Source organism: Cupressus sempervirens, chromosome 11 (genome assembly GCF_028749045.1).
Source record: "Cupressus sempervirens isolate cs-2001-9-10 chromosome 11, ASM2874904v1, whole genome shotgun sequence".
NCBI lineage: Eukaryota > Viridiplantae > Streptophyta > Pinopsida > Cupressales > Cupressaceae > Cupressus > Cupressus sempervirens.
The window spans coordinates 498,447,677-498,465,734 of record NC_143128.1 but is presented as its reverse complement, the minus strand read 5'-3'; the positions used below and the strand labels follow the sequence as shown (position 1 = coordinate 498,465,734).

The 18,058-nt window shown below is 35.1% G+C and overlaps 1 pseudogene; it reads right to left on the bottom strand.

Moving 5' to 3' along the window:
- Window positions 1-615: 615 nt before the first annotated feature.
- On the bottom strand, window positions 616-994 carry LOC149530550 (small ribosomal subunit protein eS24z pseudogene; annotated as a pseudogene).
- Between the last annotated feature and the right edge of the window lie 17,064 nt (window positions 995-18,058).

The following is an 18,058-nucleotide window of genomic DNA, read 5'->3' as shown; positions in this document are numbered from 1 at the left end:
AACCCTTTTGAATTCAATTTATTTTCACTTTATTTTTTCCCCTTGCCATATGTCAATTTTCTATTGGCCACAACCATTTGAAATATTCATTAATTAATTAATTAATATTAATTAATCCTTTTTCCATCATCCATCTCCCATAGCATCGTGAGCCTCATTATTTTTCTTTACACCCATATGCTTTCTCGTATCACTAGACATGTTTAAAATTTGCTTCCCAGGCCTACAGGGTCTTCAATTTGCATATCACTAGAGAGCTTCAAAAATTGTTTTACGCCCATACATGCAAAGCTTTCTCGTAGCATTGGGACCCCTTCAAAGTTCAACCTCTTCTCATATACTTGAAGCTTTGGAATGTGTCACGTGTCAAAATATGCCAATTTTACATGCCGACCATGGGCAGGCTCCACCACATGAGCCTGCGGCTTATAAAAGTTGGGTGTCTTTGAGATACTTGAGTATTGTGCGTTGGAGTATTTGAATGCCATTTAAATCATCTTCACAACTAATGTGAGATAAAAAATAAAAATGGCTTTCCCTTTGTTTCTTCCACGTGACCTCTGCTTTGTTTATGCTTGTCATTGCTTCCTACTCATGGCTTAGGGTGCTCTCTAACTACACAAGAGTTCTTTCTAACCTATAGATCTTCTCAGATCTATTCTTCCTTTATTTCAACTGATTCCTTGACTTCTCCACCTTAGTAGCAAGCCCATTCCCAATAAGCCTATACTTTGGCTCATATTTCCTGGCACTCTTGAGGCTATCATAGATCAAGCCAAATCTAGTAGATTTCCTATCTCCAAATTGGGTTCTGAACCCAAACACAAATATTGTCTGTAGATCTCTCACTTCATACAACTTTACAAGTTTATCCTTGAGCTCAACCTTAGAGCCTTCAAGGGTGAAGAACATCGATAACAAACTGCTTCCTTGCTAGAAGCCTGTTAGTCATAAACTTCCTTGTCTGGAATATAACAGCTTTACTATCTACCATTCTTGATTGTTAGGTCTATATGCTATTTATTAAACCTCAAAACCATAGTTCTCAAATTGGGTTAGATCTATCGAATCCTATCTCCTTCCTCTTGCAAGGCAACTCTTCCTTTGTAGAACATGCCTCCTTATACATTTCAATTTTCTCTTCACACTTTATTTCATGTTTCACTCTCATCCTCCTTGATCACAATAGATTTGGCTGGCCCAATAACATCATCATTCTTCAATCGCACACTATTGTAGTGTTCTCCATCATGGTATGATAAATGGAGGGTACAAGTATCTACTCTATCAAAATTTGTGTATGTTCCCATCGAGGTGACATAAGCTGATAAATACATATATTGGTTTGGGTTACCAAGGATGTTGCTTGGAGATCCATATGACTACCCCATGTTCCATCTTCCTTCATATTCTCATAGTACTTTTCGAAAGGCACATCATCTTCAACAAAAGGTTCATAGCTTTCACAATTTTTCATGATATATTCTATCACCATATGATGATATTTTGCATGATCTTCTTCATTTGCTTCCAGTTGATTTTCCATGGCTCTGAAGGAATAGTTTCCATCTATTGTGACATGGACAATTCTTAGGTCTAATGCTACTAGCTGGGCACTCTTTTTTGAGATATTGGTGAATAGCTAGAATTTGGAATCTTAGACTTAAGCTCTTGTCTCCCAAACATGTAGAACTTAAGAGTTCTAATTATGCAAACTTAGCCTAAATGACTGCTACAAAGTTACCCTATGAATATTGTTACCATTGACCATTTTCTTCTCTTGGCCCCAATAGCCTTCGTGCAAGATACATACCGTACTCTACTTCTAATGCAACATCTCATAGGATATTCTTTAGTTGATGATCATCACCCTCTCTTCTTTTTTATTAGTCTGTTGCAATTAGCTGGTCCCCAAAGTGGGTTCAGCTATAAAAAAAAAATTTGTGAACAATTGACAACTATAACTGATCCATTCATCACCTAATACTGATCAAAATCAAATGTGACCAATGAATCAACATTTGAAACTCATTTAATCCTTGATCTTTAACTTGTTGACTTTGTGCTAGGAGGTCCTTTGACTGGCTTTAAAAATTGACCCAAACACCTGACTGGGCTCTAAAATCTGACCCACTAATTATTTGTTCCTCATACTTGCACCTTTTTGAATCTTGTTTCATGAAGAATTCGAGGTCAAAAGATATTGACCGTCAAAGTTACCCTTTTAGAAATTCTTGCAAGAAAATAGTAAATTGTGTTTGAATTTGGCTTTAAAAATTGGGTAAACTGACACTTGGAAGAACAAAAATTGGGTTGTTGGTTCACTATTATGAGGAGAGTATAAATCTAGGATTAGGGCTCATGATAAATAATTGGGTGCATTTTGTGAGCGATCAAAGTGGGCTACTCAAAATTTGCAGACTGAAACAATGGTAGAAAAGCATTTTTTTACAAACAGAATGGACTTGGGAAAGTGTGGAAATAGATTTGTCAAAACCTATAAATTGACACACTCAAAGAATTTTTAGAGGAGAACACAGTGGTAAAATCCATTTGGTATAACTTATCACAGATTTCAAGTTATAACATCATGAACAGGGGTTCCAACAAATCTACACTTTATAACACCAGTAAAAAGATAGAAATTGCATTTGGAATCGTGTTTGAAAACTGATCAAATAGATTTTTCATAGGCTCAAAATGGAAACATAGAAATTATCTAACCTGTAAAATGCAATGCAAAATAATTTTTTTCATTCAAAATTATGATAGGTCTAACCTCTAGAATTTTGCACAATTTAAAAATACATAAAAATAGTAAACAACCAACTTTGAGGGGTTTGAAACCTAATCAAATGGATTCAAAATGACTTGAATCTTGGAATATAGGTTATATGGTATGGAAACTAGACACTCCCAAAGTGGTGAGTTATGAAAAATTATTGGGTGTGAGATATTCATATGCAAACATAGCCTCCAATCGTTGTTTGACACTAAAGCAAAAATGCAGAAATGGGGATTGCTCAAAACAAGACTTCACGAAATGGCTCAAAATGACAATTTATCTTTATGGAACATGTAGATGTGCTGAATGGAAGGTGTTAGAAACATTAAAAACCTCATGGGCTTCAAATGGATAGCCAGGTACACATGCATCAAAAAGCATTTATAGGGCTTAATTTTCTCAATGGTGCTCAAAATTGAGGCTTCAATTTTGAGTCCCAATAGCTTAACTATGTCATGATGTAGTGTATTAACTCTTGTTGTTTTGGCTCTTTATAACTGCTTCACAACTCAAAATTTCTTCAATGCCTTCTAAATTGCAACATTGTGATAACCATTTGAACTTAACTTATTATTTCCATTGCAACCTCACAACACGAAGTCTTGACTCATTTCTTAACCCTATGAGGCCATGATTACATGCTCTCTTTTTTTCCCACCTTAACCTTGGGTTACTCTTAATCACTTACAATAGAGCAATAAATTTAAAACTTAAATTAATTTTTATGCTTTACGCACCTTCACAACTTAAAAAATTCAAGCCAAAATCCTGTTGTGATCATGGAATCTCCATTAAATTGCTCCTTTGCAACCCTAACTTGATAGTTAGCAATATCAACTACGAAATTGTACTAACGTGTTATCATGACTATTTCACATCCTCACATCCTTCAAAATGGTTAGTAATGACAAAGGGGCAATGATTCCTTTGAAACACTTTTGCAACATTGTAACTTAAAAGACTTAGGGATATCATCATATAAGAAAGACTTTTCACATATCCCTATTTAATATTTGAATGTCAATTTATGAAAATTTCAACAAAATACAAGACACAACTATTTACCCTAGGTTTTTTTCATTAGGAATAACATATTTTCAGAAACCCTAAGCAATCTAACCCAATTTCTTTCTAATTTCACATATCTATTAGACCATATACTACCACCACACTTGCCTCATCATTGCAATATGCTAGAAATCTTGGATGATTTAGAATATTGTCAAAAGAAGATGACCATTCCATGTGACCCTTAACTCCCCAATCATTGTCCAAAATGATGGGCACAAAATTGGATGTTCCTATGGAAATTGCTTTCTTTTTGTCCTAAATTAATTGCAACCTCCTAGCAAAGAAACCATTCAAATCCTTTACCTAATTTATCATGTTCTAGGAATTGATAATCATTACCTTTGGAAAATCTTTCTTTTGTGTCAACAAAGATACAAGATTATCAAAAAATTGGGTGTAAGGACCCCATGTAGTAAAGAGTAGAGAAAATAGAGAAGCAACCTTAGAACATTTGTATTCAGCCCCCTACAAAACAAGATAATTACCATGCACATTTTGTGAAACAAGTTTTAATGCATTTATCTTGTGAACCAGCAAGTTCTTGATAGTTTGTATTTTAATATCCTTACTAGACTCAAAATATTCTTCATCAACTTCCATAGCTTAGCTTGTCACATCTTTTGTCTCAAGTATTTGGCCCTTTTTTTTTATGCCTTGGTCTTTAATCTTCGTAGTGGATTTGTTAATGCTCTTTAAAATAACTCTTTCATTTTCCAATTGAAGGTTTCTCCATTCTAAGATAGGTCTTTTTCATTTCCTCTTCATAATGCCTCTTGGTTTTAATGTACTACTCATAGGCTCCTTCTAGTTGTCCCTCCAGTACATCTATCCTATTTTTTCCCATCGTTGCTACTAAATTTTGCAGTCCATAAACCTAGCTACTACAAGTAGAATGCATATTACTAAATATAACATTTCCCTTAGGGGAATCTTTAATTTCCATAAGAGTATGATTTTGGTTTTCTGGAGCTAAGCTCCATATTGCCATAGTTTGGGCATCAATTTTATATCTAGAGCCTCTTAACTCTCCCATCTAATTCTCATCTTCAAAAAATATGTTTCCTTCTTTTCTTCTCATTTGATCCAATAAAAATGAAAAGCTAATATCCCATCCTGGGAAGACAATCGTACCACTTATCCTCACTAGATCTCTAGCTTCTTCCACATTGAGGGTTTCACTAGAAGGGTCATACTTGTAGTTTATGAACCATCTCAGCAACTACTTCATCTGAGTCACTTGGATTCATTTGTACAGATAACACATTTTGTTTCAATTTGAATAGAAAACCCTTGAATTCCTTTGTTTTGATGAAGTTATCATCACTCATGAATTTAAGAATTTGAGCTTGAAGTTCCAGTTTCTCAGCCCTTTTCTCATCTTCGGTGGCTTGATTTATTAGGAAATTTCTTCGTATAATATCAAAATACTTGCCACCCCTTGGAAGAATTTGTAAGGCTTTCTATGTAGCCTTTTGTGGGATCTCCACCATTTTCTGCTTCTTGTTTCTCTATTGGGCCCATTATGAACTTTCAAGTTGATCTTCTTCATCATCACTAACTTCTACCATAGTGTCCTGATTAGAAGACTCTAGATCTACACTTTTCTAAATCACATCAAGTACTTGTGTTGAGATTTCATCAAAATTCTCAATACATTTGTCTAGTCAAGCCTAGTACTCCATCTCATGATAAAATCCCTTGAAAGATTCTAGCAGGGAACATTGGCAATTTGTATTCTCTAAGGACAGCATCAGTTTACATCAGTTTCCTAAATTTCATTTTTCCCTATCTCAAAGTTTCCTACTTTGGTACACCTACATAGGAAAGTGCCTTTCTTGATAGTTTTCCCTAAGTATTCTATGTTTAATGAAATTAATTGCTAGAATATCTCTATAATTCCTAACCTCTCTGGCACAAACTTTGGAAGAAGATGGGGGAGTGAAGAGCATATAAAAACCCTAATAATAGTATAGTCTTCAAAAATAAAAACTCTACCCCACTTATTCCCTATATGTTTTCCCTCATCAAAACATAAATTTGGCTTTACTATTTTTGTCACATTATGTGGTATTCTTCAATTAATAGCTCCTATTATTTTTAACATTGTTTGTACAAAGTCATTATAAAAAGAAATGGCATTAGATTATGGGTAGAATTTTTTCCATACCCTTGTCCATCTTTGCACAGGTAATCTCTCTCCCTGTTCCTCTATACACTTGAAGAAACTTTGATCAAAGAGATCCACATTTCTAAATAGGATCAGATGCATGAGCATGGAGTAGTGATAGAGCCTAAAATTCTCTAATTTTTCCTCTTGGGTAGCAACAATTTTCTCATGAATTGTTCTGATGATGTACTTGACAAAATCATATCCCACATTTGTGTTGGGATCCTGAATGTTTAATGTCATGATGTGGTGTGCACCAGTAGCATACATGGTTCCATCTGAACCTTGGGTTTTTTTCAAAGCAAAAATAATATTCTTCATATACCTTTGAAAGAACTCAAGAGGTATGGATTCATCCACTTCCTTTTTCTTTGGTATTTCCCACTTCTCTTTTCTTTCCAAATGGTTGTCCCTAGTCATAACCCTACCCATGTAGAAATTTTTATAGCTTTTGAATTTTTCATTAAGTTTTTCTATTTCAATTAGCAATGATACAGGGCCTCCCAAGTGAAATGCTTCAATGAATGTCTCCTAATCCAATGCCAGGAAGATGCTCCTATCTTTCCTATGAAATGACTTGTTGACTAGGTTGTAACATTTTATTAGTGCCTTCACTAGGTCAACATCCACAAATACCTCTAGCATAATCAACTTTGCCAAGTTTCTACTATGAGGGTTGCAAATTGGGGCTTTCTCTATCCTATTCCTATGAAAATACTAGAATAGTTCACTATCATTCCTATCAGGCACCTCTACATCTCTGCATAATGCATTTGAAGAACTAGGTAGAATCTGGATTCATTCATTTGTGAATGGGATAGGGCTTTTCCCTTTTGAAGTGGATTTTTCAATTATAGCTTGTGCTATCAGTTATCCTTCTTTCTATGTCATTTTTGCAAAATAACCTTAACAATTCTAACTATTGCATGCTAGAAATTTGCTCAAATTCACTATGCAACTCTATCTCTACTCTAAAAACTCAAACAATCATGTAACTAGTAATGAAAATCTTTGTGCTTCTTAGAATTTATCTATTTCTACAAAAGGGAGTGTGGTATTAATGACTTTAAAAACCCACATGCTTGAAATCCTTAAAACATTCAAAGCATCTTCATTTTTTCAATTATCCATGCTTCTAGCTCATATTTTTCCTTCCATCTCAGATATGGCCATTTTAAAATATGTTTTATACCTTTACAACTAAGAGTTTCGAGTATGGGATGACCTCTTTATCGTTACTTCACCACGATTTTCTTATTCTCTTTATTCCTAGTTGTAACCATGTGAAGAGTACTACCTTAAGTTGTTTCGCAACTTTGTTACTTAAATTTTTAACTTCTATGTCAAGCCTACAATGTTACATCTCCCTTAATTAGCACTTCATGGCTTAATTTTTTTATTGACTACATGGGTCTACAAAACTGTGATTACTTCATTTTATGTTTTATCATTTCTTTGTAGTTATTAATCATTTCAATTCACTAACTGCTCTGATCTGGCAATGACCATTAAACTTACCACTTTGCATCTTCACCACAATTTAGGACTTAACATTCCTTTTACTTGCAATGTTGTGATACCTCAGATATTAACTATGTTGCATCTTTGCAACCACTAGATACAAAGCTTTTCTTAATCATGCAATGTTGCACTAGCCTTTAACTTAATTATTTTGAATATATTTTGCAAGCTTGCAACTTGAGATTTTAACTCACATTCAAACCTTGTGAAAGTGCAATTATAAGCTTTTGTAATGCCCTGCCCAGAGATCCTTGGAAACAAGGATTCAAATCAAGCCAAGATATATTTTTTTTTTTTTACAAGTATGAATGCACAAGACAACATCATACAGGGATCACAAAGATCGCAACGGAAGACTTCAACACAATCCCGGCAACCAACGAATCTCCGAACACCACTACCAAACTGACACACACAAACAAAGCCAACAAAGACAATGCACATGATGAGGGCACAAGAAACAACCCCTCATCAACAAAACACCAAGCTAGGGTAAAATGCAGAATCCCAAAATTTGGCTAAGCCTAAAATCTTGAAGCCCTAAAAATTGGCTAAGTCTGGATTTCTGAAGCCCTGAAATTTCCTAGAATCCATAACTTATCTCTGAGAGGTCTGAAACCTATCTCAAACGATTTGTCGCATATATTAAAATATATCTTAAGTATAAGGAATTAATACTTAAACGATATATTTTAAGCCCCGAAGGACAACAACAGAAACCCAAAAATTGAATTTCAAAAGAAACCTACTGAATTCAAAATGCAACCACATAGGCTCGAAGAACGCTCAAAAGGGTATCCAAAACCACTCTCAAAAAGATCAGATCACGAAGAAAAGTTCCCGCTGATGGCACGCGCAGGTTTTTCACAAAAATTGTGCGACACTTTTTACTAAGGGAGGGCGACACTTCTCCCTTACTGTGTGCGACACTTCTCAAGAAGGCGTGGGATACTAGAAAAGTATCGCGCGACATTTCTCATAAAGCCATGCAACACTCTTCCAGTGTCGTATGACACTTCTTCAGTAATGCATGCGACACTTTATAGTATCGTACGACATTCTTTCTATGGGCATGCGATACTTTATCAGTGTCACACAATGCTGAACAAATGTCACCCATAGAAAGTAAAAACACTTCCAGAACTCAAAAAAGGGGAAAAACCAACAAAAGAACCTCCACACCGAGGAGTACCAGATCCACAAAGGCTCAAGGAATGAACACTCAAGTGCAAGAACAACATGGAATGAAGAACATCAAACCATCTAAACTACAGCAGCAAAGAACACACTGAATTAAACATCGCAGAGAACAAAAGCAACATCGCAATGTACAGAAATACATCACAGGAACAAAACAACCAAACTAAGTACCCGGTTCCTCCCAACCGTCAATAGCATCATAAGACCATCGTGGGTCCTAGCCATCCCCCGCGCGTAACATCCCAAGCCACCGACCAAATCGTCGGTACTGTCATAATAGGGACGTCACTACTAAAAACATGCAATAATAATAGCATAAGAAAATCTAACATGCTAGTGATAATGCATAAGATAATCCTATAGTAGATAACATCACCTATCACATGCTAAACAACAGTAAGCAACATATATACTACCAAAGCAAATCACATCATCTAATCATATGCTAAACATCATAATAAGGGAATGCGCCAAATAAAATAACATCATCTAAACATGATATACAAGCATCCCAATGAAAGCATAAATCACAAGAAAGCATACTCCAAAACCTGAAGTACCAAGTGAAAACATCCAGCAATGGTCGCACTAGGACAAAGATCGTCTCTATACACCGATCCCTAGCAGTGGTGAAGGTAGCTACGCCTCCCAACCAAGTGGCACCCGTAGGTCCACACCTGTCGTGCTGATGGAGATAATGATCCAACCACAAACACACATAAAGCACAACATCCAAGGCTAACACTCATGCTAGACAGTATGATGGCTGAACCAAGAACCTTAGACAATGCAAGGAGTAAAGGTCCTGGGGAGACACTCAATAGGCTACTATGTAGGGTCTGACATCCTGGAGAGTCGCTTGGCATCAAAAAGCCCAAGCTCGGATCGTGTGTCCTCAAACTTAAACGGGTGCTCACACATTGTGTCCTCGAACTTAATCGGGTGCTCACACATTTTACTTATCTTAAGTTTTATTAACAATCACACATTTTATTTAGTTATCACTTATATAAAGCTTCCTCTACCAACCCATGACGCCATGATCATTGGGTTGCGAGATAGAAGCCCCCTCCAGATGCTACCCTACCCTACCCATGCTCATCCTACAACAAGTGCCCGTGGGCATGCATACTCCCATCCCAACCCCAATGATCATAACTTCCGGTAAATTCACAGAAGATTGGGCCTCGCAAGTCACCCAACAAATGTACGCACACATACTCGTGTGTGGCGCACCACCATCACGAAGATCATAACACAAGGACAGGAATGAGAACATAATGCAAAAAAAACACCCCACTGAAAGCAACACGGGAAGGATGGATTCTACACGAATCCCAAAGACAATAAAATCATACACCATGAAATCACTCAACTGGCCTCAATCCGAGAGTATGGATTCTACACGAATCCCAATGATTTAACAAGACCAAACATCGTGAACTCACTCGACCGGCCTCAATCTAAGAGTATGGATTCTACGTGAATCCTAGCGTTCACGAAAAAAAGCAAAGGTCTAAAAGAAACAATAACACTAGGTATGAAATCACTCAACCGAACACAACGTCGGGAGTACGGATGCAACACGCATCCCAATGCAACATAAAAGTGCAATAGTGGTCTGACTGATATCCAAATGGATCATCTAGGTCCACGAACCATAATGTGCCAAGAAAACCCGAGAAAACAGGGCGGCATGCAAAACGAGGTAAAAACCCCAAAAATTTGGAAAATTACAAAATTAAAACCCATTTGGCCTTTGGGTTCAAAAACCCCAAAAATCCAAAAAATAAATGGAATCGGAAACTGTATGCAAAAATGGCCAGCATAACGGTGCAAAACTCCAAACCCTCTTCCCACCTACAGAAACGGAGGGGAACACTAGTTCTCAGCCTCCAAACAAACGGCTACCAAAAATAGAAGCTAAAACAGAGCAGAAACAATAAAACGAGAAAGCCCTACCTCACAGCCAAAAGGGCAAAACGGGAATCTGAACCATAAAATAAATATCTCGCAGAAGTAGCTGAAAATCGCGACAATCCAAGGTTTCCCCGAGCTGGATCCAACGAGCCCAACCTCGCGACGATCCCACGCTCGTAACTCCCACAACGAACAAAACAGTAAATCCTCATGAAGAGGATTTTTGGGTTTTGCTCTCCAACTTTCCAATTTGAAAGTGAGAAGTGAGGAATTAAATTCCTTTTTGGATATTTATTCACTTTTCAAGTGAATAATCGATTAGGGCATTTAACCAGCCAATCTAGTTAAACCCAAAATTGACCCAAACAAAAATAGGCTATTCCTATAAATAGGAATTCATCTATGGAAAAGCTGCTAGAAATTAAAATAAAACAATTTAAAAGCCCGAAAACCCAAAAACACATAAATCTCCTTAAATAACTTTCGCGACAATGCGAACCTCTAAATGCACAAACACGCTTACTAGTATAATCACATAATGCAAATGAGTTTGGATTTAATAATCACCGAAAGGTTTAATTTAAACATTTTAATTAAGGATGCGTCGACCATACATGGGCGACATTGGTAAAATATGAACGGCTAAATCACTAACTCCATGTGCCACTGCCAAGGATATAATCTTGCACACTAAACAACACGATCAAGTGCAATTGCATATAATAACATAGCCGAAGCAATAATGCGTTAAATCACCTAATTTAATCATTTATTTAATTATATTAAAATAATCTATTTACATCACTCACGTTCGCATAAAGCATAACAACGCAGGAATGAAGTAAATAACCATAGCATTAAATCCATCACATAACAAAATCAGAGGTATGTCCAAATACCAGATAACCAGATAACATCGTAAAACACACTGTCATCTCAAAATGGCATCATCATGCAATATGATTAACTGAACAGCATAGTAGTCTAAAATCTATGATACTAGAATCAAAGAGTAACATTTGACCCTCAGGTCCTCTCAAATGTAAACAGCACATGAGTAACAAATATCTCTCTAATCAGAAATATAACAAGGTAAATGCCTGCAACAAATAACCAAATAATCCAACAAGAACAATCCATTCTAATTACTTAAGCATTTAATAATGATTGATTACTTTGCATTAAAAAGGCATTTAAAACACATAAGCAAACACAATCATAAACATGACTAACCATTGCTACAGGAACCCAGTCCAGTGTAGCATGGTAATAGTACACAGTGCAATCTCTACACACATCTCAGGGTAATCATAGAACAACCTCATGATTAATCCTGGTAACCACTGGCACAAACCTCAGTGAACCAAAAATCACATCGTAAACTCAAAGATCAGTTAAAAGCATAAACAAAGCAACTGATACATAAACATAAATCCAAACACCTCAACGGTGTAGACCACTCAAGGTCACAATCATGATCCCATCACAACAAAAGATCATCAAGGTTGCATCCATTAGGATGACTTACAAAAGTCAAATGGGAGAGGCACTACAGCTTTCACCACTTTGCTACTTTGATCTCTAGTCAATCAGAACATCTTGTGAAGATGTGATGGTTTAAACTTTAACTACATGGTTCTTTATCACTTCTTTACGACTTCAAAATTTCTTAATTTTGTTGGCATCTGCAATATTGTGATAACCACTTTAACCTTAATCTTTTCTTTGTTCACAATCTTGCATCCTCAAATCTTAATCACATCTTTAACCTCTCAAAGATTCAATCATGAGAATATCACTGCTTTGCCACTTTAACTAGAGTTTATCAATAACTCCTTGTGATGTTGTAACTTCTTAGACCTTAACTGTCTTGACTACTATCTGCACCTTAACAACTTAACTTTTTAACTCAGCATCTAACCTTGTGAAGCCATGATTATGAGCTTTTTACTACTTCACAACTCATAGTTGTACTACAACTCAGACACTTGCAATAGGGTGATACCTAATTTCTTTAACTATTAGATGCTTTTCACAGTTTCATGACTCATAATCCATGTTCATGGCTTTACTACATGATGATGTGATAGATTAACTCTTGTTATTTTGGCTCTTTATTACTACTTTGAAACTTGAAATATCTTTGATTCCTTCTAAGCTACAACATTGTGATAACCATTTGAGCTTAACCACTTCTTTCCATTGCAACCTCGCAACACAAAGTCTTAACTCATTTCTTAACCCTACGAAGCCATGATTACATGCTTTCACTACTTTTCCACTTTAACTTTGGGTTACTCTTAACCACTTATGATAGAGTGATAACTTTGAAATTAATTATTTTTTATGCTTTTTGCACCTTCACAACTTAAAAACTTCAAGCAAAAATCCTGCTATGATCATGCGATCTCCATTGAATCACTCCTTAACAACCCTAACTTGACAGTCAGCATTATCAACTATGAAGACACATTGACCTATTAACTATTTTGCATCATCGCATCCTTAAAAATGGTTAGTAATAAAAAAGGGACGATGTTGCCATTGAAACAATTTCACAACATCTCAACTTAAAAGAACTTAAAATACTTAGGGATATCATCGTATAAGAATGACTTTTCACATATCCCTATTTAATATTTACATGTCAATTTATGAACATTTCAACCAAATAAAAGACATGACTATTTTCCCTAGCATTTTTTCATGAGAAATAACATATTTTCAAAAACCTTAAGCAATATAAACCCAATTTCTTCCTAATTTAATAGGATTTTTAAAAAAAAGTTGTTGGTTGAAAAATTAGGCCATCGGCTTCAACAATGAGAACTTAGTACTGTAATGAATTACAAAATCATGGTACACATCTTGAAGGAATGAGTCTTTCAACAAATGTAGGACATAATGACTTTAAATTTGAGCAGTAATTGGTAGTTAATTTGACACGATCTTCAATAGTTCATAAATATCAGGTCACTGCATAACCTTGCTATTAATCCCTTCATATGCACTATTTCCTTTGACTTGTTCTTGTAACAAATTAGCACACATGAAATATTTCATAGCACATATTCATGATAAAAAATTAATGCACATATACCAATGCTTTCTCACAATACATAGTTGTAGGAACGTACCCATTAAAAGTTAAGAAAGAAAAAAGGCATGCACATCTATAAATTACACACATATAATATCATTTCTCTATATAAGTATTAACCATAGAAGTATATCCAGGAAACTATATAATGTCATAAAACTTATAGAAAATCAAGGCATTTATAGGTTTATCTAGAGCATTATAGTATAAAGTCTTTAAACTCAAACATGGAATATCCCATAAAAACCATAAAAACCCATAGACTTATGTCATTCCTTCAATCCATCATTTCAACCCCAACTTAGAAATGGGTTGGTCCTCCAGGAAAGAATTAGTTCCTAACCCTAGCATTTAACCTAAAGTCTTCTACGATACTTGACCTTGCTCCTTCTTTCTGCCAACTAAAGTAATATCCCTTAGAATCTTTGAGTCGTTCTTAGACTTTTACTTCAGTAGTCATGTTGTGTGCATTGACATCTTCATTGATTACTAAAAGTGGATGCATTAGCAAAGGAGGTTGAAACCTAAGTGGAATCTAGAAACTACGCCTAGTCTATCCCAACATGATATTCCATGGCACACATCTACTTACCATAATGAATTTTTAGGGAGAGTGTGGATCCTCAACCTGCAAGTCATGAGGAAGTCTTCTTCATATTTGAATGATTGATCTCTCTACTACTTGTAATTCATTTTCATGTATTTCTCTGAATTCTGAATAAGTAGTTGTCCTCAGAGGCTTTATGTGTTTCTCACCATTCTCAAAATTTGTAACTTTCAAAAATTCATAGTATTATTTCTATGGATCCTTTGCCTTAGGCCTCAAATACAATGATTCTAACTCCTCTACATCTCTTTATAATTTAGCCTGATTTTCCCTCATAATCTCATTCTAAATCAAGGATAGAAATGCTCTCAATTGGATATGTCCCACAAATATTAAGAGATTATATTTCCTATCATTACGATCAACTAAATTGTACATATATAGTTCACATACAAACATTTGAATGGATGTAGGAGATTGTTAGAAGGCATGGTAAAATTCATGAGAAGTATTGAGGGAAGAATTAAGACCTTGAACAATCTAAGTCATCCAATAATTCAACATCTTCTCCTTTAAGAATGGGGTATAGACTTGAACTAGTGGTTTGCATTGAAGAAGTTTAGGAATCAAACTAGTCAACTAAGTGACCTTATCCTCCAAAATCATAATCTTGTCATCCTAGTCCAACAATTCCCTCTATTAATAATTAATAACTCTCTACATCCTCTAATTTTCTTCTAGCCACATATCTTTCTCTATTAAAAAATGTTTGTATAAACTCATTCCTACTGCTAATGGCATGGAGAGGTTAGGTGGTGGAATTGATCCTTGATTATTGATATCTTCCCACTCAAACTCATCATTATCATTAGTCTCTTCAATATGAGGTTTAGCAGTAGATTATCCTTTCCATTCCACAATGGCTCTTTTAGGATTTTCAAGAAATGGTTTTTATAATGAAGATTATTCTTCCATTCATTGTGCAGCCTAGACTAAAGTTTCTAATCCTTCACTAGCCATTTCCTTAATAACTTTCTCTACAATATTTATATTGACTATAGGAAAATCTTCATCCAAGTCTTGAGGATCATTAATTATAGGTTTTGCAGGTTCATTTCTAGAAACAAAAACATCATCATTCTTAGATTCATATGCAACTTGAAAGATTTTCCCTTTCCTTCATATCACAAAGTTACCATGCTCAAAATCATCATCACTATTGTAATCCCGAATGTAAACAACATCCTCCTGGTACTGGCTAGGATTCTATGGCTTATTTCCTTAATCTTTTTGAATTATTTCAATTTATCATGCTTAGGAGTTTTTTTCATTATTTTTAGAGATATTGGTTTGAGAAATGTTATCTACAGGGGTTTCTATTGAAACAAAATTTCTAGAAATCCTATCACTTCTCCTTGCAGGAGTTTCAACAAGGGTTTTAGACACCTTCTTCCTTTTTCTTTGAAATTTCTCCTTTATCATATGTTGCAAGAGTTTCCTTCTGAAATCTATTTCTCTTAATAGAGGGTGAGGGAGTGATTATCATGAACATCCCATCACTCGTGTATGAGATCCAGGTTAATTTCCTTCTTGTTCCTAAACTGGTTCACTTTCAACCCTATGTGTGGAAGACCTAGTTTTTACATTAACTTTGAATTGAGGTCAAGTCAAGTTTTCTTGAACAAAATTTTCCTTCCCCTTTTCCTTTTTAGATATAGAGGGTGATTTCTCCACTATTTTCTTATTTTTCTACCTAGGTGAGGGTTCATCAAATACATTTCATTCTAAAAGTTTTATAGTGTTGGTTGTTGTAGAAACCCTTCTTCCTACTCCTGAACCACTTGGTCGTACAAATTTTGGAAAAAACTCATCCATCAATAGAAAATCATCCCAAGAGATAGTAGAAATCTACACTAAATCCCTTTGTGTTATCAATTTAATCAAACAATGATGTGAGACTTAATTAAGCTTACCTTCTTGCACATATGCAACTTTTTTCTTCAACAGACTAAAGAAGAAGTGTGGAAGATTAATAGGTCTATTTTCATGCCTTAAATAGTTAAGGAGCTTGAAATGAACACCATGCAACCACTAATGTCTTCCCTCACATGTAATTTACTTCATGATATAAAGAGAACACTGATTATAGGATTCTTGCACATAAATCCTCCTTGTTCCATGATACATGGGTCCATGTCTTATTCAAAAAATTATCCTTCCAATGGCCACCCTAAGATTTTAGATATTATCTATTGATTGCATTTGACCCTGAACCCTTTAACCATGGCCACCCCATTACTCAATGAATTCATGAACTGAAAAGCAATTTCATCATTCCAAGTTGTAAGATTTTGAAAATACTGGAGCCAACCACAATTTTCAAATTGTGGATGAAAATCATTGTCTTGGAGAATGAGGTTATGAATTATGGATTCATGGTGTATCAAGTCACCCCCATGGTTATACTATAAAAATTTCAAATGTATGCTTCCACACTCAAAGAAAAAATGTAGGTATATAGAGACAAATTCAAGATTTAAAAAGCATGTATTTTTAGAGACAATGGAGAACAAAAAGGTTTAAATCTTTTGAAAAAGTTGAAAGACATATAAAAAAATTCCATATAACGACATGCCATATAATAATGTTATGTCATCATTGAACTTTTACCTTTCATCCTGGTTTTATTCCATAAATGTAGTTTATTTATGTACTTTCCAAAAAGGGAGGCAAGTGTCATATCACCTTGATAAGTGTAAAGGGAATGATATGGCATGTCTTCACATAATTATTCACAATATAAAATGCTAGTAATTGTATGATCATAATATTTATGTGTGAAAAAAATGTAACACACACAATCCCCGCCCACACCAACTTAAAATAAAGCATGGGTCCCACCATGCAGTGTGAGCAAAGAATGAAAATGACAAAAAAAATGTATATGCATGACATTAAAGAAAATAAGGATGAAAGAAGGCATTGTATGAACCTGTGCATTGGGTTGAAAAATTGTATTGTTGCATACCCATTGTGGAAGACAAAAATGAGATGGATGGGTGAGAGAGAATGAAGATGAGATGTATTTATTATAGAGAAAGTGATGATTTATTTGTTGGAAATATAAGAGGAGTAACTAAGAGGGCAGGGGTGAACCAGTCACTACAAAAATAAATCCTAGATCCCTTAGATGTCAGTACAAAATAATCTCTAAAAATTAAACTCTGCTAAAGCATGATAAATATACTAAAAAATGTTGTAACTCGATAAATATTGAGATTTCTCAACAAACACTTAACATGGAAATCTTAAGATGTTATTTGTGATTACTTATTACTTTATCTTTGTTGCAAACACATAAAAGAAACTAGCACAAACACATTTGACACCAAGATTTAACATGGAATCCCAATTTGGGAAAAACCACCAATTGCAACTAGTTACTAATTTTCACTCTTCTGAAGTGAGCCCTATTAGGAGTCAACCCTATTAAAGGTTACAAAACACACTGTTAGGTGTGACCCTATTAGAGGATTTAATCAACCTGTTAGGAGTGAACTTGTTAGAGGTCTTTAGACAATTCAATAGAACTGTCATCTTGTTAGAGGATTTACAAATAGCTATTAAGCCAACTCTGTTAAGAGATTTAGATCACTCCTACAATGGTTAGAGAGTAATAATGAGATGACTTGATTTTGGATGCATCTGAATTGCTAATTATAGATCTCAATTCTAGTTTGTATACTT